This window comes from Mytilus galloprovincialis, chromosome 5, assembly GCF_965363235.1.
Source record: "Mytilus galloprovincialis chromosome 5, xbMytGall1.hap1.1, whole genome shotgun sequence".
Taxonomy (NCBI): Eukaryota; Metazoa; Mollusca; class Bivalvia; order Mytilida; family Mytilidae; genus Mytilus; species Mytilus galloprovincialis.
In genome coordinates this window covers 2565036-2590087 of record NC_134842.1, presented here as the reverse complement: position 1 = coordinate 2590087, position 25052 = coordinate 2565036, and the positions used below count along the sequence as shown (strand labels likewise).

At 32.6% G+C, this 25052-nt stretch overlaps 1 long non-coding RNA gene and 1 pseudogene across 3 annotated transcripts; one reads left to right on the top strand and one right to left on the bottom strand.

Annotated features, from left to right (window-relative positions):
* The first annotated feature begins 603 nt into the window (after nucleotides 1-603).
* Nucleotides 604-24832, top strand: LOC143076949 (LHFPL tetraspan subfamily member 7 protein-like; annotated as a pseudogene).
* Nucleotides 5365-15819, bottom strand: LOC143074959 (uncharacterized). 3 transcript variants are annotated; one of them, XR_012978195.1, is made up of 5 exons: nucleotides 15252-15819; nucleotides 13805-13886; nucleotides 10822-11004; nucleotides 6004-6111; nucleotides 5365-5571 (listed from the first exon to the last, which is right to left on the bottom strand). It is a non-coding gene; the product is annotated as an uncharacterized LOC143074959 (long non-coding RNA). The 3 variants fall into 3 exon arrangements; XR_012978194.1 differs by lacking the exon at nucleotides 15252-15819 and having other exon boundaries at nucleotides 13805-14077; XR_012978196.1 differs by lacking the exons at nucleotides 10822-11004; nucleotides 15252-15819 and having other exon boundaries at nucleotides 13805-14062.
* Nucleotides 24833-25052: the final 220 nt, after the last annotated feature.

Sequence of the window (25052 nt, the reverse complement as noted above, 5' to 3'; positions counted from 1 at the left end):
TCTCTGTATTTAAAGTAAAAAACATGAGCCTGAAATAGCGATCTTCACTTTAGATTCCATTAATGCTATCATCTATTCCTCGTTGATAATCGAACACAGACTACATATAATGTGAAGCAACAGCTAGGCTCGGGACTACTGAGAGCAATGCAACAATTATATCGATCTGTATGATGATTGTGGAATCACCACGTTGGAGGATTAGGGAATCGACACTTCCCTTTGTTTTTATACTTTGTTTGATTAATTCAGCAAAGACACACGCCAATAAAAACAACTCTAAACTTTAGAATTCACGAGAAGTAAAACTACAATTACTTTCTGTTAAAAAGTATGAAATATTTGAAAATAACTGTTATAATGTAAAGTAATTGGACAAGTGCGTTTTTATTGTACAAATATGGCATTTTAACATTATAAGATTGTACATACATTTGATAAGTGTATTAAGAAAACTGCATTTTAAATAGACTTTATATGCTATTTTATAATTTCTCATTTAGTCTCATTATACTTTATAAGTGTATAATAATTGGTCAATTTACTTTCTAGACTATGCAATAATTGTAAGTTGATGTAACAAGCCAACGATGATCTTACTAAGGACATGATATCACCCGTTCTAATAATCTGGGCATTCCTGTCAGTTCTGATTTCCGATTTAACTACGTATGCATTCGTTCAGCCTGTGTGGCTTGCTGGTTCCAATCTGTTGGATACGTTTGGAATGATAAGTTTGTGTTTATCGAGAACAGTATTTCCAGGAGGAAACATAAAACAGGAATGTGAGTTTTATTGTGGATATTTCAATTTGGGAAACTTGCCGTGTTTTATATGAAGCAGGATGTGTCCTACTTTCCTGCGGAGCATTCTTAGCTGTGTGTACATCGTGTATACCATGTGATGTTGTTATGACTGTAACAATTATGGCGGGATATGTACAGTTTGTAGCAGGTAAATTGTCCGATAAGTTTATATTCATGACTAGAAGGTTGTCACATGTGAAGCAGGGTCTGCTTACCCTTCCGGTGTACCTCAGATCACCCCCAGTTTTTGGTAGGGTTCGTGTTGCTCAGTCTTTAGTACTCAATGTGTTTTAAGTACTTTTTGTTTTTTTATTTGTCTTTTTGGTTTTTATACATGGCGTTTTCAGTTTATTTTCGACTTATGAGTGAATGTCCGTTTGTCATCCGTTGCCTTTTTTATAACCAGAACGGTAACAGGTAGGTCTTCAGAACATACACAGTTAATTGCAGGATGTGACTAGTTTGTAGCTGTTGTGTTGTCAGTTTATATTACGAGACAGTGGAAGTAACCTGAAAACTGAAATCAGATATTCTTTATTACAAAGACATATCTTAGATATAAGAAGATGTGGTGTGTGCAAATGAGACAACTCTCCATCTAAATAACAATTAATAGTAAACCATTAAAGGTCAATGTACTGCCTTCACCACGGATACTTGGCTTACACCAAACAATAAGCTATAAAGGGCCCCAAAATTACTAGTGTAAACCATTTAAACGGGGAAACCAACGGTCTAATCTATATAAAAAAAAAACGAAAAACAAGAAACACTTAAACTAAATAAACAAACGACAACTACAGTACATCAGATTCCTGACTTAGGACAGGGGCAAACATTTGCAGTGGGATTAAACGTTTTAATGGTACCAAATCTTCTCCCTTTTTCTGAAACAATAGTATAACATCACAACATAGAAAAACACACGATAAAATATTAATGAGAAGGCTTAACTCAATCAAAATACGTAAATTACATGTATTTAAATAAATAGCTTATTAAAAAAATAACAGGTAGATATTATATAAAATCAATATATCAACAAGACAAAATATAGGAAGTGGTTATTGCAAGCCAAATCAAGTACATATAAAAAGAAGACATGGTGTGATTACCAATGAGACAACTGTTTCTTTGAGACAACTCTTTATTTGAGACCAAATAACACAGAAATTAACAAATATAGGTCACTGTACGACCTTTAACAATGAGCAAAAACAATACCACATAGTCAGCTATAAAAGCTATGCATTTCTATACGTTTCACATTCATTACAATTCTTTAAAAGATATTCTATAAGTTAACATACATTTGTGACGATAAGAATTACATTTAAAAGAGGGACGAAAGATACCAAAGGGACAGTCAAACTCAAAAATCTAAAACAAACTGACAACACCATGGCTACAAATGAAAAAGACAAACAGAAAAACAATAACACAACATAGAAAACTAAAAAATAAACAACACGAACCCCACCAAAAACTAGGGGTGATATCAGGTGCTCCGGAAGGGTATTTCATAGTAGTAAACTATGTCATAGTAGAAAAAACCTCAATATTTTTACAATGTACACACTAAAATCGTTTGTTTAAAATCATATCTCTAATTTGTTGAGTTCAGTATATTTGTATGATAAAGCGCGGATTGATTGATACATGGCTACTTAGCATTCAGTGGCATAATAAAGCGGATAAAACTGAAACTTTCCTTCGGCTGTACATGTAATACATCGGTACCAACCAGTCCGAATTTTTTTATTCTGCTTTAGAAGTAGTTTGAAAAGAAATTCATAGAAAACATCGGCCAACCTCAATAAGGTCAAATAACTGCTATTTACAATTTTATATTCATGTCAAAAATTATCTATATAATCGGATTGCAAGAAAAACTAATAATTTCTAGAAGATGTGTAACCCAAATCATGAGATAACAATTTCATTAATGTAATATACTTCTTCTTTTTGCGCAATATTGTTTACACAACAATTTGCTACAGCAAATTCCCTACGTTTTTTGTAGTTTTAACTTAATTGTTACACCAATAACTTACCTATCTGTTAACATAAACATTATGTTATGTCTGTTTAATCAGTGCCAAGGGAAGGTTTTTGTGGCAAAGTGTTGTAAAATTGTACCATTTGATTAATTGGAAATGCAAAAACATACATACATATCGGTATCTTTTTTTAATATTGGAATATTGTAGAATTACGAGTTATAAATAAAATATAAACTTAATGGTTTTGAAATAAAAACTAAAAACAATTAAAAGATAGGAATTCAATGTTCACACCTTCTACGTTAAGACATACTTACTGACACAATTGAGGACGATACTCACTGACACAATTTGCACGTTAGGGAGATACTAATCAACAACCTTTACACGTGAGGGAGGAAGATATACTCACTGACACAATTTACAAGTGCGGTAATTACTTACTGACATAGTTAACACGTGCTGTAGGTAGTTACTGATACAATTTACACGTGAGGAAGATACTCCCTGACACAATTTAATCGTGAAGTAGATACTTATTTAACTAATTATCACGTGTAGTAGAAACCTACTGACACATTTTACACGTGAAATAGATACTAACTGACACAAATACATTTGTGGTAAAAATCTTCTGACACAATTTACCAGTGCGACATATACTTACTGATACAAATAACTTATAATCTATATGCGAGGTAGATTCTTCTTGACACAAGTTACTCGTGAGGGAGATACTAACTGACACAATTTACATGTACGGTATATGGTTACTCACAAAAGTTATAATGTATATGCGAGGTAAACTCTTACTGACACAATTTACGCGCGAGGTAGATACTAACTTACACAATTTATATGTACAGTATAAAGTTACTAACCAAATTGATATCTGATATGCGAGGTAGACTCTTACTGACACAATTTACACGTAAGGAAGATATATAATAAATAAATTAGCAATGAACTGGCGATTTTTCAAACCTAAGAAAAATATTATTGCAAGAATTTTCTCAACGTAAATCCTGAAGAAAAACAACAAAGATGAACTATCTTTAAAAAAGATTCACGAGAAAATTGACCTGAATTTAAATGAAAAATCATCTGTTTGTTTTACACTAAATAGTATGTGTTTTGAAAAGACGGCATTGATTGAGTATGTGAGGTTAGTTGGTGTGCAACCATAACATTTTCATTTAATTTATTTTTAATTTTTAGTCTTAAGCTAATTATAAAAGAAATAAGTTTTTCCAATAGATTTTACCTCGATTATAGTTTGGAGGTAGAAATAGAAGAGGTGTCTAAATCCAACCCGACAACACAACTATGCAGTTATATTAATCTAGCGAAAAGTTAAACATGTAATGCAAAGAAAATAAGAAAAGAGATTGATATTTAGGTCAACAAAAAAAACAAAACAAAACCAGTAAGAAGCACAACGAAAGGGGATATTCAAGACACACTTGAAGCGCAATACGGTCAAAGGGTATACAAAAAAGAAAAATCAAATATTTTGATCGCGAATACGTTTGTATCATTGTGACATTAACCAAAAGACAAGAGGTATACACAGGTAAAATTGCTACGGATGTTTTACGTCCGTAAAAAATCCGTAAAACGTCCGTATTATACGGCACGTCTACGGACGAATAGTACCACGGACGTAAAACGTCCGTTGCTTCCCATCCGTAAAACGTCCGTAAAACGTCCGTAATACGGATATTTAGTACCACGTCCGTATTACGGACGTTTAGTACCACGGACGTAATACGGATGTTTTGTACCACGGACGTATAACGTCTATTATAATTATGCATTATAATATATATATATTATAGTATATAACACACTTATTGTAGTATATATAACACACTTATTATAGTGTATAGTATAGTTTGATTTTTATGTAACAGTTGCATTGTATTGCTGAAACTTTTGATGGAACTGTCAATGATAAAATGCTATACTTTTTTTAAGGTGATGATACTTTTTATTTGCATTTCCTTATATCATGTATATAGTCTCCTAGTGTTCTATCTAAAAAAAAAATTCTGATGCAATACACATACAAGGATTTTGTCAAAGAACTTTCTGTCATACAGTGACTTGTTGTTTAACAAGTTGAATATTGATATCTTTTTAAACATTTTACATGATATTTCAAGAGTAAATCAACAATAATCAGAAGTATTTCAGTGGTGGTCTTTGGTTCATATTTTGCTTTCATGTATTAACTTGATAAAATAAGGCTCTTAGTTTTCTCTATTTGTCATGTCCAAACCCTTTCACAACACACTATATAGTTCATTTTTTTCATTGTTGGAGGACATATGGTGACCTATAATAGCTCACTATCACATCATGTGGACTCTGGTGGATATTTTTCTCATTGGCAATTCAACCAAATGTCCTTACTTTTATAAGTCCTTTTAATTATATATCAAGAGTAATTGATCTCAAGAGTATAAATTGAGAATACTGTAATGTTTCCTTTTTACAGTTTTGAATGTATCCTTTTTCTTCAAACTTTCTTAGAACAAACATAATCTTCAATCTTCTTCAAAGTTCAAAATTTTATTTCCAAGGATTTATATTCACATTATAATTTCTCTACTTTCCAAGTCTATGAATGTCAAAATAAATGTCTTCTTTGTAAATTTAAACGTTCTATTTTTTGTAAAATTCCCAAGTTTGTGAGGTAGTCTTCTGTGTCCTGTATTCATGGTATTGGTTATTCTTCACCATGTTCACTGTGATGGTAACTGAAATAAAATATTCATAAAGAATATAAATCTAACTTCCATGAATTACATAAGCTAATTGTTATATGTTTGCAAATTCATTCTGTTAATGCAAAATCATTAACTGGTCGTTTTTTTTTTTTGCTTATTTGAATGTCCAGTGGCAAATATTTTATGTTTTCTAAATAACAACGTTAACTTATCAAAACATAATATTGGCCAGTCTGACTAGGTAAGTTTGTAATGTAAATGCTATGATAGTCTGAATTTCTGACATCTCAAGTGTGTGTGTATGGAGCAGAAGGAGGCGAGCAGAGTAAGGCTTAATGCATGCATTGAATCAGAAAGTGAGAAAAATAAGCAACACTGTACATGTACAATTAAACTTGAAACAGTTTTAGGTAGATAACATAAAATTATTTAAATTAACTGCAATTCTACAGATGAACTTACTTTGATATCAGGTCTGTTTTGCAGGGCATTCACACCTACATGACATACATGTTCACCAATAATATCAATCCTTGCCAATAATGTCCTTTCCTTTCATTTGGTAACAAGCTAAAATTGTATATATATATATAAATTAATCAAGAAGTCCAGACAAAAACTATATGTAGTATGAACCGATGCTCACTAATTTATACCTTTCCTATATACTTTTACTTTTAAGTAAATTGAAACAAAATGTAAGCTAACAACAGAAAGAAGATCAAGTTTAAGCTTATAAAAAAATCCTATATACATGTATGTGCAGATTTTAATAAAAGAACAACCTTTCAATGTACCTTGGTAATTGATAAACTTCAATTGAATCATAATTTCCTGTCAATATGCACATCTACATAGTATGTCCTTATTATCTACTAAGTTTCATGAAATTCTGTTGTGTGGATTCAGAGGAGTTGCAATGACAAACTGTTGAAGTAGTAATAAAGCAAATAAGTTCAAAGGGGCATAACTCCTAGAAAAAAAAATGAATTGTAATTTCCTGTTGATAGGCACATCTACATAGTATGTCCTTATTATCTACAAAGTTTCATGAAATTCTGTTGTGTGGATTCAGGAGAGTTGCAATAACAAACTGTTGAAGTAGTACATTAAAGCAAATAAGTTCAAAGGGGCTTAACTCCTAAAAAAAAGAAATTGAATCTTAATTTCCTGTCCATATGTACATCTACATTGTATGTCCTTATTATCTAAAAAGATTTCATGAAATTCTGTTGTGTGGTTTGAGAACAGTTGTGATGACAAGAAACAGGACTTGACGTCAGACAGACAGGTCAAAAACATTATACCCCCAAAACTTCGTTGAGTGGGACATAAAAATGCTGAATATCATGAAACTTAGTTAAATTGTTCATATTTTTTGTTGTAAGCTCCCATTTGATTTTTATAAATTTAAGTTTGTCAGTTTCTGAGTTATAAGATTTTCTTCATACATGTCATAAGAAAAGGGGTGACTTTCAAGTTTTTGGAAATACATGTATCCTTAAAATTTCGTTAAACTTTGATGACCGATTTATAGCTATTAAGAAAACCTCCTTTTAGTTTTCTTTTTATAAATTTCTGATATACATGCGACATTGAGAAATTATTGTTTGTTTGCAGTCTGACAACAGATTAACCAATTATTGCGCAACAGCCCAGTGTATTGCACAACAGCAAGAAATCTTTAATTGAATATACATGTAGATTCAATTCTTGAATTCATATAAACTGCTACTTTTGCATACATTTTGTAGGTAATGTTTCTGTATTTAAAATCTGTAGTACTGGACATTTACTTTTGATATTTAGTATCATAACTTTCTTTACTTAAAAATTATTGTAACATTTAGGTACGGTACATGTATAAGTCGTTCCCAAACCTAATTACAAACATTAATGTGTTAACTATGTAAAAGTTTCAGTCAATGAACCATGATGAGGGGGTGGGGCTATATAATCTCCATGGAAACAATACTTGCAAATGCCAATAAATTTGCATACCAAATATTATTGACTAAACATAAGCAGTTTATCTTAAACTGATCTAATCACAAATTAATACATGTAAACTAAGATAAGTTTCAAAGTCATTAGACTGTGACTGAGGGGGCGAGGCCAAATATTCTCCATGGAAATGAGATGTGCCAATGCTTATACAACTGAATACCAATTAACATTGCCCAACCACTAATGGTTCCCCTTGAACTGACCTAATCACAAACTAATACATGATAACTTAGAAAAAATTTCAAAGTCAATAGACCATGACTAAGGGGGCGGAGCCAAATTATCTCCATGGAAATGAGATATACCAATGCTTATACAACTGCATACCAAATATCATTGACTTACCACTTGTGGTTCCCCATAAACTGACCTAATCACAAACTAATACATGTATGAGCAAAAGTTTCGAAGTCAATAGACCATGACTGAGAAGGCAGGGCCAAATAATCTCCATGGAAATGAGATGTGCCAATGCTTATACAACTGCATACCAAATATGATTATCCTATCACATGTGGTTCACCATAAACTAGACCTAATCACAAACTAATACATTGTTGATGCCGTCGCCTCCGAAGCTACAGTACTACATATTTTTTGGTTCAGAAATAGTACATAGATGCAAAAGTAGCTGTGTAACCAATTTATTCAGAAACATATAATATGTCAAATATTTATTTACAATCCAAATTAGGACCTGTATCAAGGAGTAAGAAACTTGTCAACATTTAAGTGAAGCACTAATTATAAGAATTTTTGCATACATGTAGCAATATAATATTTCCTACAGAAAGTAACCAAAAGTTAGTGTGCAATAAATTCTATTATTGCATAGCAATATAATATTTCCCACAGAAAATAACTAAAAGTTAGCGTGCAATAAATTCTATTATCATATACTTAGACTTAATAACATATGATTTTTACCGTATGATAATAGCATTAAATTAAAGTATTTTCTATATTTTTCGAATTGGTGCTTAGCGGGCTGATATGAAAAGTTTATCACATGCTTCGATTGTTATCACATGCCTTTCCGTAACGTTATCACATGGCATTCCGGTGATACTCGGCAAATTCCGGAAAATACACCTTAATGCTACGTTTTCAGTGAAAAACATTACAAAGTAGTGTACAAAACAATTATATGAATACTGGAAAGTATATTGTGTAAAATAATTAAATTAAATTAAAAAAAAATATTAAATAAATGTATTTTTTAAGTTTTTCTGAAACATAATTTAGAAAGTTACTTTAAAAAAAGTTGACTTTTCCAAACAATTTTCATCATGTATATTGTTGAATTATTTTTTTGTCGATTCCTCCATATTAAAATGTTGGTTTTTTTTTTCTCTCTGTTGAGGCATATGATAGAAAGATTTCTTATTGAATGTATCAAATTTTGGGTCCGACGTCCGTGAACTTTTTACTCTTTCAAGATCTATTCGGGAACCACGTAGAAGGATCAATATATGAATCTGTTATTTTTCTCTACTGTTGAAGCATATGATAAAAAGATCATAACATGTCATTTTTCATATCGCATGTATTATCAGCCCTCGGTCAATATCAGCCCTCGAGCCATGCGGCTCTTGGGCTGATATTGAACCTAGGGCTGATAATACATGCGATATGAAAAATGCCATGTAATAATCTGATAATATTGCACTAGTGCAAAAATCTTAAAAAAATCATGACGTTATCAATGACAAACTCTTAGTTTAAACCAATTTTTACTTTCAAATATTATATTGCTATACAATAAAAGGGTTATTGCATGAATATTGGGGTATATTGTCCCTCGTAGAACATATATTGCACTCGCAAGCTTATGCAATATAAAATTCAACTCGTGACAATATTCCCCAATATTCATGCCCTATAATATTGCACCAGTGCAATACATCTTCAAAATTATTGCATGAATATTGGGAAATATTGTCCCTTGTAGAACAAAAATTGCACTCGAAGCTCGTGCAATATAAATTTTACTCATGACAATATTCATGCAATATCCCTATATTATAACTACAATTGCACAATATTAATCACTTTACCATAAGTTATTATAAAAAAGAAGATGTGGTATGATTGCCAATGAGACAACTATCCACTAAAGACCAAAATGACACAGACATTAACAACTATAGGTCACTGTATGGCCTTCAACAATGAGCAAAGCCCATACCTATTGCTTGGTGTCAAGGTAATTAAGAATCTCAAATTTGATCAAAATAATTAAGCACGTATTCTTCATTTTGTGGTTTAAAGTTTCTTTAGACAAACAAGTAAGATGCTGAAAGAATATAATATACAGATATAAACAATACCAAATATTCACATTATTTTTTCAAAATGGTCTCAAAGCTTCAAATTTGCAATTTCTTTAATGAAAAATGCACCAAAAAAAAATAATACCTGTAACACTTCGGTTTTGTACATTTCATGAGCAGGAGATTATCATGATTATATAATTTAGTCAAATACAAACTTATAACTCCATAAAAGTATCGTGCTTAAGCCTTTACATAAATTTCAAGAAAATCAACCAAAAACTGACCAAAAAAGGACTCATTTTTGCGGGGTTATCTCCCCTTCCAATGTTAATTTCCAAAGGAAATATAAAATGCCACTTTTGAGTTTTCCTCAAGTTAGATTTTATGGGACTTTTTTCTGTGTATATAAAGGGCATAACGCTATAGATTAGAACTAAAACATTTTCTGTTTTAATTAGTTTGAGGTTAACCGTTTCCTCCATAATGACGCTTTTTGACCCCACCCCTTTACTCCATAATGACGCCTTTTGACGCCTGTGTAGTACCTCAGTTGAAACGCATTGACTACAAAATGTCTGCATATTAAAAAAGACTTTAAAAAAATTGTATCCAATATGAAAAGGATATTCAGGAGAATATCTGACTTGAATTTCATTGATGAAATGTTCGTTTTTACAATGCATTAATACTTTAAACCTGATGATTTTTTTTTATTGAAAAAATCCTATGCGAATCAAGTTTGTAAAAAAAAAATTCCATGGAGGAAAGGGTTAAATCTTAGTTAAATTGTTTATGGTTTTGTAAAAAAAATAATTTGTCCCTTCTAACTGTTAACATGGATAATTTTCAAACTTGCCCACAACAAGAATCAAAACTTGGAACTCTATGACCTCAAATTTTAAAATAAATCTTGGAAACTACATGTCCATGATTTACCGAGTTTGACAAGAGAGCAAAATTATCAAATAAACTAGGCATCATTTTAATATAAACATACCTCTCATCACAAAATTATTCATTGACTACTGCTCCTCTGTGTTCATATGCACATAAATCAATATAATGACAATCTATGAATCCACTATATAATCTAGACAGCAATGACCCAAATGAATTCTGTTCTGTTGCTTATCTTCTCCTACTTCTCAAAGTACTTGTACTTGTACATTCTTTGAAAATGCTAAAAGAAATAATGTTTAATGAAATGAAGTTATAATATCTGCCAAAATTGCAATTAATATTTGATCTTGCAACATTGGCTTAGTTTTGATCTTTTAAACTAGACCAACAAACTTTCCCTGAAAAAAAAGGATAGCTCTTCTTAACCTGGTAAACATTTTAACTCCAGGTCAAATTTGCTCTGAATGCTTTAGTTTCTGCTTTCAGAGATACATGTATAAGCCAAAAACTGCATTTTACCCCTATGTTCTATTTTAGTCATGTTGGCATGTTAGTTAGCAAGAGGGTTCATCTGACACATATTTCTAACTAAATAAGTGTAATTTAGTGGTTCAATTTGTCTTATCTTGCTGTTTATCATATTTTTTTTTGTTCTGTTTTTTATATTTTACATTGTATAAATCAGTCTCTTAGTTTTCTTGTTTGAATTGATTTACAAATTTGTGATTCTCATATAGGGTCCTTAAAAACTGAATATGCAGTATTGGCTTTGCTCATAGTCATTGTTGAAGGATGTAAAGTGACCTATTGTTGTACATGTTAACAGTTAACTTCGATGTCACTTGATTTCTGGTGGAGAGTTTTCTTTTCTTGTTAAGGGTGCAATCAACAGTTTTTTTCTATGACGTCATATTTTGAGGGACCATGTATAAGTGACCCTTAGTGGTGGACTGATTAATAAAGATACTTGTATAAAACTAGATATCACTGGAATCAGAATGTTCTCTAGTTTATAATGGAATAAAAAAAAGTGTACTTTTAATAGTATAAAAAAGTTTTATCCAGAGAAACTGGGAAAAACATTGCCTAATTTAAGCTTAAACAAGAGTGCACACGCTGAAATGTCTCGCCTTCTATACTAATCATTGATATTATGTTGATAGTCCTAAGTATAAAGCTAAGCTTTAATACAACTGTCACATAAACTTAACATTAACCAACATAACTAAACAAAGACCAATGAACCTTAAAAATGAGGTCAAGGTCAGATGAACCATGCCAGGCAGACATGTACAGCTAACAATGCTTCTATACAACATATATAGTTGACCTATTACTTATAGTTTTAGAAAAATAGACCAAAACACAAAAACTTAACACTGTGCAATGAACTGTGAAAATGAGGTCACGGTCAAATAAAACCTGCGCGACTGACATAAAGATCATAAAATATTTCCATACACCAAATATAGATGACCTATGGCATATAGTATTAGATAAAAAGACCAAAACTCAAAAACTTAACTTTGACCACTGAACCATGAAAATGAGGTCAAGGTCACATGACATCTGCCTGCTAGATAGGTACACCTTACAATCATTCCATACAACAAATAAAGTAGACCTATTGCATATAGTATGAGAAAAACAGACCAAAACACAAAAATTTAACTATAACCACTGAACCATGAAAATGAGGTCAAGGTCAGATGACACCTGCCAGTTGGACATGTACACCTTACAGTCCTTCCATACACCGAATATACTAGCCCTATTGCTTGTAGTATCTGAGATATGGACTTGACCACCAAACTTAACCTTGTTCACTGATCCATGAAATGAGGTCGAGGTCAAGTGAAAACTGTCTGACAGACATGAGGACCTTTCAAGGTACACACATATCAAATATAGTTATCCGTTTACTTATAATAAGAGAGAATTCAACATTACGAAAAATCTGAACTTTTTTTTCAAGTGGTCACTGAACCATGAAAATGAGGTCAAGGACATTGGACATGTGACTGACGGAAACTTCGTAACATGAGGCATCTATATACAAAGTATGAAGCATCCAGGTCTTCCACCTTCTAAAATATAAAGCTTTTAAGAAGTGAGCTAACACCGCCGCCGCCGGATCACTATCCCTATGTCGAGCTTTCTGCAACAAAAGTTGCAGGCTCGACAAAAACCTGAAATCAGGTCATGTGCACACCCCTGAAGACATGATACCTGCACATTTTTCATAATCAAAGTTGTATGAATTTCATAGATTTTTACCTGGTCTTTCAAAAAATTCATGCTTCAGGGTACGTTCGCCTGCTCCATAAAGAGCTACAGTGTCTGCAAATAAGTTTTCAATTTTCACTGCCAAAAAAAACAGACTGTTTACAGTGTTGTCTCCCCTCAAAACATGTATATTTAATCTAATTTTTTTAATTATTTTAATCATTCAACCTGCTTTAATTGAAGTTAATTAATATATCTTTACAACCAAATACAAAAAACATGATACTTTTTCACCAATTATGTTGATAAAAAGGGACTTCCCTCCATGTCTATTTTTAGTTGGGGAATAACCCCTAGTTTTTATACGAAACTGTTTATAGCAACCTAAACAATATTTTATTTTGAAAATAAGGGAGCTACCATTTGATTTTTATGGGGGGGCTAGGATGAAATTTGAAAAAAATAGGCAGGACAGGAGTTTTGAGTGTAAAAAAAAGGCAGGATGAGACACTTTGCAAAAAAAATGCAGGATGACAATTTAGGTAAATAAAAGTCGGAATAAACTAATAAAAAAAGGCAGGACCGAATAGAGTGAAAAATAAAAATGCAGGACAGAAATTACAACTGAAAAAAAATGCAGGACAAAATTTTTCATCCTAGCCCCCCCCCCCCCCCCCTAAAAATCAAATGGTAGCTCCCTAATTATGTAATTTAAACATTATTATCATAATTACAATATGACAGATTTATAAGTGGAAAAAAGTGAATTTACACTTTTAAAAATTCCTCTATTTTCTCATTCACTATCACCATGATCACCACATTTTTTGTATTTTTATATTAACATTACGTACATGTAAAGCAGACCTTTCACCTTCTCAAGGAGTCCACTTCCCATGTACAAGAGGAGGCCCAAACAGCTTGATTTTGAGTAAGCTAAAAAAAAGTTCAAATAGATTATGATACACTAAATAAATACATAAATTACATGTACATAATAATTTAATAATAAATATGAATCCACAATCATGGTTTCAGAAATGACACATCAATTTAAATCAATAGATATCATACATCTGCATTGGCTAGAGGTACATGTATAGGGGGAGGGTTAAGATCTCATAAACATGTTTAACCCCACTTGAATTTTGCACCTGTCCCAAGTCAGGAGCCTCTGGCCTTTGTTAGTCTTGTACTATTTTTAATTTTAGTTTCTTGTGTACAATTTGGAGTTTAGCATGTTTAGTATGGCGTTCATTATCACTGAACTAGTATATATATTTGTTTAGGGGCCAGCTGATGGACGCCTCCGGAATTTCTTGCTGCATTGAAGACATGACCTTCTGCTGTTGTCTGCTTTATGGTCGGGTTGTTGTCTCTTTGACACATTCCCCATTTCCATTATCAATTTTATGTATATTAAATTTTTATATCAGTGTTTTCTAATTTCTGGGTAGTCTAGTAGTCCAAATTATTATGACGTCTTGAAAGGCTATTATATAATTATTTTTTGGACGCTTTACTCTAATGTACAGTAAGGCGTCAAATAAAAAAAATGTAATAGCCTTTCAAGAAGTCATAATTATTTGAACTAGGTAGTTTAGATAAGTACAAATTTATGTAAATAAGGGCAAATTTGCAGACTTTTATTTTTTATATAAATTAAATATTAATTATATTCAATTTGGATTTTACCCAAGTCATGCAAGTTGGGCAAGGCCATTCTTTGCAGGAGTATATTTTACAGATTTTAACCATTTTTATATAAAGTAGGGCAATTTTTTTTTAAAGCAGGACGAGTTGGTAAGGAAGCCACCACTTGACTTTTATGGGGCTACGATAAAAATGTTATCCTGCATTTTTTTTTAAAAGTTGACAGAACTCCAGTTCCGCATATTTTTCAAATAACATCCAAGCACCCCCCACACAGGCACTTGTCTCAGAAAAAAAAAAACCCTATATATATGTATTAAATATGTATTATATTAAGGTATATAGGGAATTTTTTTTCTGAGACAAGTGCCTGTGACATGGTGACCCCCCCCCCCCCACCTCCAATAAAACTCACATGGTAGCTCCCTTAACAAGAGTGGGACATTTTTAGAAAGGGAGACGTGTTGTTAAAAAAAGTAGGCCGTTTTGGCAGTGGGTCGAGTTGACTTGCGTCCGTTCTTGCCAATCTTCTGATCTTTGTCAGACTGATTTTCGGGTTTGCATGCGATGAAATTTATAAATTCAAATGTTTTTTCGTGAAAAGTATACCACTAGCATCTTCTTAAATATTTGCATGATAATATTTACCTTTCGGTGCACTTTCCAAGTACAAAATAGCGGGTATGTAAATAATCCATCAAAAAGACACACAACTTTCTTGTTTAAAACCCGGTTTCTTCAAGTTAATCGACAAGCAAACCATTTCAATTTATCTGTTTATAATAACTTGTTGATCCAACAGTTTTGAAAAACCAGAGGTCCTCGTATTATCTATCAGACTAGTATACATCATGATCTTTCCATTCTTTTTAACTGTAAAACATGAATTCAGCAGCCGACGAGCGTCCATGGATGAGTTGCGTCATAGTGTAAAAAACGGCAACGGTGATTTTTCCGGGTTTTCGTATTCCATTTGTCAAGCTTTCGAGAATACACTTTACGATCATTTACGTATATGATTGAGAGTTAGTCCGGAACCCGGTCTGGAATCAAGAATGGGGATTTAAGTATTGAAAATAAATACAAAAAAGTTCAGAAGTGGTACACTGAGTATTTTAAAATAGGCCTCTGTTATAAACAAGGATTTGTCTACAAATCAGTCACGGCCGCTTTATATAAAACTATGAAGAAATGAATCGGAGACATAGACCTACATGACATTATCATACATCAGTGACGGATCCAGGGGGGTTGGACCCCCCTTTTAGGGACGATCAATGTATTTGCAGGGGGACATAGTTAGAACCCCCCTTACCCCCCCCCCTTTTGTAGCCGTCCCGCCGGCTAGACCACACGACCACCTGGGCCTCACAATGAATAAAGTTTTCGGTGGCCGTGTATTACCTTTCCTCGTCAGTTTTAATCTAGCGTCGTACTACATTACATGATATATAAGCCATGGAGATGTTATTGTTCAGTACAAATTAATGCAAGATACAGTCACAGAAATTATTATATGTATAAGAACGTCTAAGTCAGTGACAACTCTACAACAGATTTATCCATCGGATCACCAGCAATGCTGGTGATACATGGCTGTGTATATATATATAGTACAATCTTTATGAATTTGGTATGATATATATGTCTGTATGTTTGTCATGATGTTTGTGTATAACCAATGTGTATTGTCTTGGTATCAATCCTATGATTTTGGATTTCAAACCAATAAAAATTACTGACTTACTTACTATACACATCCTAGCTTAAATCAGAGAAGAATTAAAGCCTTGGACACTTATTATGGGCGGGGGAGGAAGGTCACTTATGTATTCATTTAAGTGCAATCAAAATTTTACCAATCGGACAGACCTTCAGTTAAAAATTCGTGTCAAGCTCTTTTGTAATCATGATTATTAGGAAACATCCAGTGGCGGATCCAGAGGGGGGGTTCCGGGGGTCCGCACCCCCCCTTTATTTTGGCCAATCAATGCATTTGAATCGGGACATATGTTTGCACCCCCCCTGTACCCCCCCTTTGCCCTGGGCTAGCACCCCCCTTTCGAAAATTCCTGCATCCGCCACTGACATCTTATAAGTTTTCCTACGGTCTCCTTGATTTACTCGATACAATTAAGATTCTAATAATAGCCAGTGCTACATTATCAGCCTGATAGATCCTTGAAATGGCTAAATTTTGGACTTGACAATATATTTTGTTTTATAATTTTCCTCCTATATTCAACGTTAAGCTCACAAGATCTTGTGGACGACATCAAAAGTTCAATGTGGAATAAACAAAACTTAATTAACATAGTTTTTTCACTGCCCCCCCCCCCCCACCTTCTTTACTTAATTTTGGAAAAAAATGATTGAATATACATGTAAAATTGATGTGAGATAAGCAAAACTTGCAGCAATGTTTACCCATCCACCACACCCCTAAACTATTTGATTTAATTTTTTTTATCCTACATTGATCTTTTAATGTCGTCAGTGTGTCACTTATGTTATCATGTTTGTCAATATGTCGAATCAAGTCAAAATTGTACTTACTAAATTTGCAATTGAGATGTAGGTTGCCAAATTTTGAGAAGCCACGGGAAGTTCCGAACTGTTCGCTAGTACATGGCATGACTAGTGGGGCCTGTTTTTTTAACAGTCAGTGCCCCCCCCCCCTAACTTTATACAAATTTCTGGATCAGTCAGTTTATGTTTAATGGTAAGTTTAAAGGGACTTTAAATATTGATATTTTTATCTTTTATTCTCTGTCTTATCTCGTTTGATTGTATTTTTTGTTACAAATTAATGTAATTGGTATCCTCTTTCCAATTTCATCGTTAACAATAGACCTACAGCAAAAGGCCCTGTACTTTAATTTTCTGTCTTGCCCAAAAATACTTTAAATAGTACCCCTTTCTTCCCATAGTCCCACAATAAAAGAGGGTGGTAAAGGTTTTTTTTCGTGCAACGTGATCGCCGTTTTTTATTTCACGTTCAACGTGTTTTTACTTTTTTATTTGACGTTCAGTCGTCACGCGGCAAGACGGGTGCCTCGTTCAACGTGTTCTGCTTATTTAATTTTACGTGCATCGTGATTTTCAAAGTCTTATTTTGCGTGCTCGGTATTTTTCAAATAAAATTCAAACACTTGGTAGGGATCGTCAAGAAATACTTTTTTAAAAGCCGTAAACCAATTATATCATAAATGTGTATACTAAATCGGGAATATCAAGTAAAACAAAGAGTTAATATATACAAGAAGACAGTGACTCAGTCACAAAAGGTTCAAATAAAAGTATTTATTTTTCGTGCAACGTTCATTACAGAAATTATTTCACGTTCAACGTGAAATTATGTCTTATTTCACGTTTTTTTCGTGCAAGCACCCCCCCTTTACCACCCTCATAAAATAGAAGCTTAGCAGGTAATTTGCTCTTATTCCACACCAAAGGAGGATAAATGTATGATAACATTTTAATGTTACCGGCATTATTCTACATACATTGATTCTGAGACTACTTTAACATATACATTCTAAGGGCTTTAATATATTAAAGGGCGGGTACAAAATGTATAAGGGACGAAGGAACACCATGTGACTATTGCATTGGTTGTTGTGATTAAAACATGATAAGAGTGTTTCCTTCCCCCTGCATCTTATGATCCTCATTGAACAGTAGAAACTACTTCAGACATTAAACAATCTGAAACTTTTCAGGTACTTTCTATATGCTCATGTGCAATTTCTTGTTAGCATAGTTTTGTACTTGGACAGATAATCAGAATGATCAACAATCAAGTATATTAGACAACAGTCAGGTCTATTGCCATTGGTGAAACCTGGTATGAGGTAATTTTAATTCAGCCTTGTACAATATATACATAGACTACAGCTCAAGCATTGCAAATAAGGTTAAATGTTAGATGTTTTATATTGTTTTAACTGCTTTTATGGCAATTATTTAACCATCCATCATTAGCATGATTAGTTGGTTGTTTGAAAGACACCCAGCAGGGGCAGATCCAGCCATTTTAAAAACAGGGGGGGGGGGGGGGGGGGTCCAACTATATGTCCCAATTCAAATGCATTGATCGGCCAAAAAAAAGAGGGGGTTTCAACCCCCGGACCCCTTGGATCTGCCACTGCCAAGCACTCTTTGTATTTATAATTCAACTTAATTGTAATTACAACCTTTAGAAAAAAATATAGAAAGATTTTTTTCAATTTCTTTTTTTTGTAATTAGGTCAAATAAAATAATATCTGTGTTCATGCTATTCAGCTATTACATCTTTGAAAAAATAGGATAGGTAGGGATTTTTTTTTATTTTACATTTTACATATTTTTCATTGACTCTTTGGGCTGATGGGAGAGAAATTCTGACATTAACAGTGCTTATTGATAATTGGTACGCTATTTCTAGGCTTAAAATATAGGGTAGTTGCGAATGGATGTTCATAATGAACAAAAGTTAATTATTTTAATAATAAAAAATTATATTAGTACATGTATGTCATGTATGTACTCATATTATGCAAATATTTAAAGTTATAGCCTTGAAGCAGAGATTCACTATACATATGTATGTCTGGCATGCAGAATGTTGAAAGCAAGTTAAGAATTTTACTTTATACATGTATAAGCAGTTGTGCGTATATCATGCATGGTACTTTTACATCTTTGAATATGATACAGCCGTAATACGGATGTTGTATAAACGTCCGTAATACGTATGTTTACGATACGCCCGTGAAACGGACAATCCGTTTTACGTCAGTTTTTACACGTACGTTTTACGGATGTATTTTTACAGACGTTTTACGGACGTAACCGTTTCATCCGTAATACATCCGTATTACGGATGTTTTACGGACGTTTATTACCACGGCCGTGAAACGTCCGTAGCTATTTTACCTGTGTATATATTGCAACATACAGTCCTCAACAACGACAGGTGTCTGTATTATAAGCCAAGCTTTAAATCACAGAGTCTAATGAAAGGAGTAAGGGCCGATTTTTGCCGATTTTGGCCCCAAAATTCAGTTTCATGTAACGAGATATTTAGGACACTTTTTAAAAACTTAAGTGTCTATTTTAATTGATTCGATTAGTTTATGCTAAAGATTTTTAACTGATTCAGTCATTAAAAACGCTCCGATTGAAGCTTAAATAGGACAAATCTATCAACTATGCCAAAAAACGTCACTTTTCAGATGGTTTTCGTCAAAAATGAAAGTGGCCGCATCCGTGTTCATCCTCAACCTTTATATATGTTATGTATTATCATCAAATACAACTTACATTTCAATATTATGAATGAACACGAATGCGGCCACTTTCATTTAAGACGGAAACCGTCTAAAATTTAACTAAAATGCTATAATTGTGAAGATTTCAGTAATTTAGCATGACTTTATGATGCTAGTACACGATATATGTGCATTGTATTGTCAAAAACAGCACATATTTGTGTAGCAGAAGCATTCTACTTTCCAAAAAATAGCTAAAAGATTACATTTTCACAATTTTGCAAAAGTGCTTAATTGTGGGGCCAAAAAGGGGTCTTACTGAACCTACTCCTTTCCAGAAACAATCACAAATCTTTCAGGTTAACAATATTTTAACTATATTCTTGAATACGAAAACACGATATTCCTGACTTTGGGACATGCACTTGTGGAGGGGTTAAATCTTTTGGGGGTCTCTTTCTTTTTCCATTTTAATCTCAAGGATATACATATCTGCATCAGTTGACCGAGTGTTAATGGAACGGTTTAATACTTTAATCGCGAATTAGGTTTTATACCGCCTATAGTATACGTGAAAGTTGCATTGTTTTGTTTTACTTATGCATATTTAATATCATATACTCACTTTTCCTTTATTACAACCTACTCTATAAGTTAATCAATGTCATTGCAGCGTTTTTACAATGATCTATTTATTTGATTTACAATGGCCTGTACTATCTCATAAAGCAACTTGAATAATTGAAGTCCTTTGAAATATAAAAGAGTTCTTTGAAATATAAAGAGCTCTATCAATAGTGATTAGCAATTGAGCTTCAAGCACGTAAATATATAAAATAATGTTATTAAACAGTTCATAAAGTCATTACATAGTCGACAAAAGGATAAAAGTTTAAATTATCTCTAACTGAATAAATCAACCGGCCTTATAAAATAATGAACTGTAACAATTTTAAAACATACATGAATGTTGTCCCTAATATGTTAATAACTGTACATTTGCATTCAGATCTCGCAGATCAAATTTATTCGTTCATAGTGTATTAATTTTTTTATTGAGTTAAGCCTGCCAATTGGTATTTTATCGTGTGTTTTCCTATGTTGTGATGTTTTATGCTATTGTTTCAGAAAAAGGGAGAAGGTTTGGTACCATTAAAACGTTTCATCCCGCTGCAAATGTTTGCACCTGTCCTAAGTCAGGTATCTGATGTACAGTAGTTGTCGTTTGTTTATGTAATTTATACGTGTTTCTCGTTTCTTGTTTTTTTATATAGATTAGACCGTTGGTTTTCCCATTTGAATGGTTTACACTAGTAATTTTGGGGCCCTTTATAGCTTGTTGTTTGGTGTGTGCCAAGGCTCCGTGTTGAATGCCGTACATTGACCTATAATGGTTTACTTTTTTAAATTGTTATTTGGATGGAGAGTTGTCTCATTGGCACTCACATCACATCTTCCTATATCTATGATACATTTAGTGATTTCTATTCAGTTTCCGTTTAACATCTACAAGCTAGTTATAATTTATTACTTTGATGATATTGTTATGAATTAGGCCATTCACTTTCTCGTTTGAAACGTTCACAATTCTGATATTGAAACCTTTCATAGCCAACTATACGGTCTGCATTTTTATCATTGTTGAAGGCCGTACAGTGACCCATAACTGCTTATATTCACTTCAATTGAACTATGTTGTCTCATACCGCTTAAATATTGTTGAGCTCATACCAAACGGCATAGAGTTTAAGTCCCTATTCCGACAAGACATGGCTGCGTATATATAAATCCAGCTAACTTTCAGCAAGTCAACCGTGAGCTTTGTAGACATCTGTATATATATATATATATCTTTATTTTGATTTTATATATTTTATGTATATAAAACAATTTAAACTCTAATCAAAAACATAGAGTAAGGAACCGAAGATCAAGAGCGAGACACAACATAGACCTTCAAGTTCATTATTAATGATAAATTATGTTTAAGTCGGAAAACATCACCGAGAAAATGAGTTCAATATTCTCAGTATTATGTAATATAGATTTCTATAATCAGGTATATTTGTCATATTGGAAGATTACAATGTCTTTTATGATGAAAAATTTTGTCCTGCATTGTTTTTAGTTGTAACCTCTGTCATACCTTTTTATTATTTACACTCTTTTCGTTCCTGTCTTTATTTTTCTTAGCTTATCCTGACTTTTTTTACTTAAATTGCCATCCTGCCTTTTTTTTTTTTTTTTGCCAAGTTGCTCATCCTGTCTTTTTTTTGCCATGTTACTTATCCTGTCTTTTTTTGCCAAGTTGCTCATCCCGTTTTTTTTATTACTCAAAACTCCTGTCCTGCCTTTTTTCAATTTTCATCCTAGTCACCCCCCCTAAAAAAACAAATGGTAGCTCCCTTATCGCTTGTCAGAAATATCATAACGGCTACAACGGTAAATTTTAAATAGTGTCTGCGCTGCTACAGATTATTTATTAAAAATCAAAATAAAACAAAATACCATTTTACAAGCGAAACCTTGAAACATACTGCAAAACTCCATTTCTCAATTACTGTTAGTGTTCATCAGTAACACTTTCAATCACTGATTTATAACGTTTTAAAACAAACATAAGTTTGAATGTTATAACGATTGTCAGTATTTACAAGATGTTTAGTTTGAAGTAAAATATATCTTATAGTTTATAGTCTTTGTATCATACAGATAGCGTGTTCATGGTAATGATTGTTATACGTTATCAGAACTTTTTTCATGATTTATTGTCATCTCCATGATGAACAACAAATATCAAAGGAAATAAATATTCAACATTTAACAGCATTAATATGACCTGTAAGTGCAACAACAATGTCAACATACATAGAAACGACCTACTTTATAAATAAAAATGACACAGTCCGGACTTGGTACAGGACAATTTAAAACAAAGATTCTGGACTATCACTGTTTCCTTGGAAAAATATCTGTGTCACAAATTGTCGAAGAAATGATTCAATTGTTGTAGCCACAATTCCGGCATGTATGTATGTCTTTGTTGCACTTCAGTTTTCTCTTGTTTTGTTATTTTCCTCTTATACATGTTGTTGATGTGTGCCCCTCAATTTTAGTTTGTTGCCTGGTTTTGTTTACTCCTAATCGATTTTCTGACATTTGAACAGTGGTATCCTACTGTTGCTTTTATTAAATGGCCTGAGACTATACACAAATAAAGAAACGGAATATTTGATTGGATAATTGAGTTTGTCCTGTGGTTTGTAACAGGAATTTATAATAAGTGTATAATTAATCACATAGTCCAAAAGAAGTTTCCAAGCTCTTTTTTTTTCGTCTTCTAAAAATGGTTAAGGGTACGGTTAAAAAAAAACTTCCACGCCTCTATCAATTTACTTGATACACATTGAGCCGGTAAAAAAGCTTATAAGTAATTGAAATGGGGGAGGGAAACGTGTCTTTTTAATTGGTGTGAATAAAAGGGTAGACATATATAAACAAAAATGGAATTTAACATTTTTTGTCATTCTCTTTTTTTTTCGTCCGAAAATTTCTGTTATGATTAGTTATTGCGATTGTGAAAATAGTTTCAGTGAGAAATATATTGCCTATGAAAATTTTGATAATTTAATAACAATACAAGAAATGAACACAATTATACACATCCGGGCACTTTCAATTATTCTAATCAATAAAACGGAAACGGTAGATGATGCATTGCTTCCAATCGGAAATTCTATCTTGTGAAAATCAATCATTTTCAAAATTTTGAAGGAAATTCAAATGAAGTCAAAACAATCAATATAAACATTTATAAAATTGGACTGAATCTCAGATTATTAATGAATTAAAGCAAACAAACGTACTGCTTTTAATTCGAATATAACTGAAGTTTGGTAAACTCATATTGCTCGCAAGAAAACCATATTCCCAAAATGTTGTAAATAAAGGCAACAGTAGTATATCGATGAACAAAAAACAAAATCGGTGTTAGAAACCAAAACTGTGGGAAACGCATTAAATATAAGAGGAGAACAACGACACAACATTAAAATGTAACACACACAGAAACGGACTTAGCATTAGACAACATCCGATAAGAAAAACAAATATAATATCAAAACCAAATGCATGAATATGGGATAGAAAAGTACCGTGAAAAGCGTTATAGAAAAGTACCGTGAACAAGTTTTCCAACGTACACAAAATCAATGCCGACAAATACAAATTTAACGTATACGTTTAGAAGATATATCTGTGTGATATCGTGTTAATTCAAAAGCTCTTTCCAGAATATCGGTGTTTTTACACCCAAAAAACACAAATTTCGTTCGAGATGAAACTGTTTTCATTTGTGTTTTCGTTTCTTGATTTAGGATTTGTCTGTATTCATTTTGAACAAAACAACAGGAAAAATGAGACGTCCTATTAAAATCAAATATAAACCTAAACATACTAACAATTTAAAAGAAAAGAAACGAAACGAAGAAACGAAACTAAAGGAAACGAAACAAAACGAAACGAAACGAAAGCAGGTAAACAACAATAAATGTTCAACAATAAAAAAAAAACTAAATCACCCTAATAAGAAACGGAAGAAATAATTCTAGAAAAAAAGTAAAGTTCAAGCAAACACGACCACTGGTAAACAAAATGTAGGCTTATGCCTGTGAACATATGGTCAAATTTATATTTTATTTTACCCAATGTCATTCTTTTCATTTTCGTATGCTAATGTGTAACATGCTTTTTTCTATTTCAGTCCTGGAAATGATTGCAGGATTATTTATTTACCCACTAGGATTTGGATCATCGTTTATAAGACAATACTGTGGATCTAAGTCCTTCATGTACCAGACCTACGATTGTTCTATAGGCTGGATTTTGTACTGACTGTAACAGGGACGTGTCTAGCCATGTTTTGTCCAGTTTTATCACGGTTTACAGACATGAAAGTGCGGGACATAATGACCTAATCGGTATTCTCGGGAGTTATTAGGAAGGATTAAGCATAAAGCAAAATTCGAACCAAACTAAGTAAGAGTTAACCTTGAAATGGATGCAAGCTCTTCGAGAAGGTATAAATGTGTATGGTAAATTAAGAAATCATTTATAAAGAATTCCGTATACAATACTGCTGATGAGCTTAGTAACTACAGTTATATAGCATATTAATGTATAATTCAAGTAGTAAAA